Here is a 2,867-nt window from a genome sequence, read left to right on the forward strand (position 1 = left end):
TTTTTTTTTTTTTTTTTTTTTTTTGAGATGGAGTCTTGCTCTGTCGCCCAGGCTGGAGTGCAGTGGCGCAATCTCGGCTCACTGCAAGCTCTGCTTCCCGGGTTCACACCATTCTCCTGCCTCAGCCTCCTGAGTAGCTGGGACTACAGGCGCCTGCCACCTCACCCAGCTAATTTTTTGTATTTTTAGTAGAGACGGGGTTTCACCGTGGTCTCGATCTCCTGACCTCGTGATCCGCCTGCCTCGGCCTCCCAAAGTGCTGGGATTACAGGTGTGAGCCACCGCACCCGGCGGTAACTCTTTTTATCCATCCAGCTACTCTGTGTCTTTTGATTGAGAAATTTAATCTATTTATATTTAAAGTAACTATCGATAGGGAAGGATTTACTATTTTTTTTTCATTGTTGTTAGTCTAGTTCTGTTAGTTTCTGAAGAAATGATATTCTTAGTTTAGTGTTCTTACTGCTCCCATATCCCTACTAGTAACCCCTCCAATTTTACTTTTGATATATTCACCCATCACTCCTACTATATTGTAAATTCCTTTGAGGCAATAGATGCCTTTCAGCTATATGTCACTAGGCTCAAGCACAATGTCTAGTGTAGAATCAACTCTGAATAAACATTTAGTAAAATAATATGTGTAAGCTAAGTGAAATGCTTATATTTTTCTTTTCCCCCCAGCTTCAGCTGGTTCTCCTGAACGATGAATTATCTTAGGAAAGATTGTATTTTCAGGAATTAAGTCTAGTAGAGACACAGCAGGACTCCACAGACAGCTAGATTTGGATAAAATGGTAAGGACTGTAATTTGCTATTTTAGGGTTTTATACTAGAGCCAGACCAATTACTTTTCCAAATAGACCTTATCTAGGTATTTTCTTGAAAAAATAATCTTTTCTGAATTTTCATGGAGCATGAAAACACTTCTATATAATATGTGACATCCTAGACTTAAAATTTCCAATAATCACAAAGGAGCCATGAGCTTTTTCTTCCTTTTTTTCTTCTAGACATAAGGGCCTCTATGCCATACCTATCCTCTCTAGTCAAGGTGTGAATATGTGGGGATGATTTTCTTACGTCTAAATGAAAGAGAAAGACACAAAGGAGACATTTAATTATTTTCAAAAGACCAAATTTGTTAAGTTTGTTTCCCTTACACACATCAGGCGTGGTCTAGCCTATGACCAAATCAGAGTGATGGAAGAGAAGCAAAGAGGGAAAAGGCAAGGGAGGGTCACCCATCCCTTCCTCCTTTGAGCTTCTCTTCCTCATGGCTGCTATCCCTTACATCAAAACACAGAGATGTCAGATGTCAGCCTGTGCAGTTGTAAAGTGTGGCTATGCCACATCCTATTTGCTGAGCCACAGAACTTTGAAAAGTTATATCTGCCTCAACACAGCACCACTTATAGAAGTCAATTTTTGTTCCACAATTGAGTAAAAGAGCAAAGGCATGTGAGCAGAGAGGATCAATGAACAAAAACAAGGCATTCTCTCTCTCTATATATATACACACGATGTATATATGTATACATACACATAATGTGTATGTGTGTGTATATATACATATGCACATATATATAATGTGTGTGTGTGTGTGTGTTTATCAGTCTAGAAAAGAAAGAAAAGGGCCCATTGAGGCAAATGGGCCAGACAAAAGGAGGCAGCTACAGGCAGCAGGGGGTCCTGCCAGTGTAAGACGGGAGGAAAACTGACCCATAGCTTGGTTCTACCAGACTGATAGTTGAAACTGGGTGTGGTGTGGTGGATACTTACTGATCTTTTTCTTCTTTCCACAGTAGACTGCCTCAAGGCCAGTGTGTTGACTTCTGACCAGCCTCATCTGAACCCACACCCTTTAACATATATACAAAACACCCTGAAGGGTTGGGCTGCCAGCTTTCTTTAGGATAATAGAGGGCAGGTTAAGTTTGTTTGACATAACTAGAAGAGGCGGAGCCTCTTCCTAATGGAGCAAGGTCCATTTATGGCAAGTTGTGGTCCCCCACCACTACCAGCTACTTCTGGATAGCTTTTGCTTAGAGTTGATGAGATATTGTTTCTTTCACTAGAAGAAAATGAACGAGTTGGTGATCCCAAACTTCGGTCTCCAAAGGAAGCCTGGGCAGGTGACAAAGGTGCCTTAAGCAGGACTGCTGCTTCTATGCTCACGCTGGAGGTACATTTGCTCTGAAAGATGGAGCAAAAGTGCTGAAGCTTAGCACAGGATTAATGAACAAGTCTATATTATATTATATTACATTATATTATATTACATTATATTATATTATATTATATTTGTATAGCAATCTGGGAAAGAAAGAATGGGGCTTGTTAAGGCAAATGGGCAAGACAAAAGGGGATAGCTATAGGCAGCAAGGGGTACTGCCAGTCTAAGACTAATGGAAAACTGGCCCATAACTAGGTATTTTCTCAGTGGTGTTCACTACACCAAGTCAAAGGGCTACTTTGTCTAGATAGAGCCCAGGTATTCTGAGTGGGTGCAGGAATAGAAGTGTCTCCCGAAAAGTGTATGCATGGTGTTCTCCTGTGAGACTGTATCAGATGTGCCCTGAGCATGACCACGCCAGCAGCGGTGAATGACGGTGAGCATACAGATACCCTGGAGCACAGAAATGGGGCTGCCTCCTTCCAGAGTATCGCCTGTGCTCCAGACTGTGTACCCCAGGTCCTCTGCCAGTAGCATCTCCAATCACAGGTGAAATGCCAGCCATTCAAACAGCACAGGTGGGCCCTACGTGTCTGATGGAAGGAATGAACAGATATATCACGTGGCATGCATTTCTTCTCAGTGGTGCAGGTATCTCCAGCAGGTTTGCTCTGGCCAGGTGGGCCCCAAT

The 2,867-nt window shown here is 42.3% G+C and overlaps 1 long non-coding RNA gene across 1 annotated transcript in view; it reads left to right on the top strand.

Moving 5' to 3' along the window:
* Positions 1 to 2,074, top strand: part of LOC112611871 — a 7,844-nt gene extending 5,770 nt beyond the window's left edge. Inside the window, exons 2-3 of the long non-coding RNA XR_003116790.1 lie at positions 685 to 797; positions 1,806 to 2,074. This is a non-coding gene — a long non-coding RNA (uncharacterized LOC112611871). The remainder of the gene's footprint in view (positions 1 to 684; positions 798 to 1,805) is intronic.
* Positions 2,075 to 2,867: the final 793 nt, after the last annotated feature.

Source organism: Theropithecus gelada, chromosome 19, assembly GCF_003255815.1.
Source record: "Theropithecus gelada isolate Dixy chromosome 19, Tgel_1.0, whole genome shotgun sequence".
NCBI lineage: Eukaryota > Metazoa > Chordata > Mammalia > Primates > Cercopithecidae > Theropithecus > Theropithecus gelada.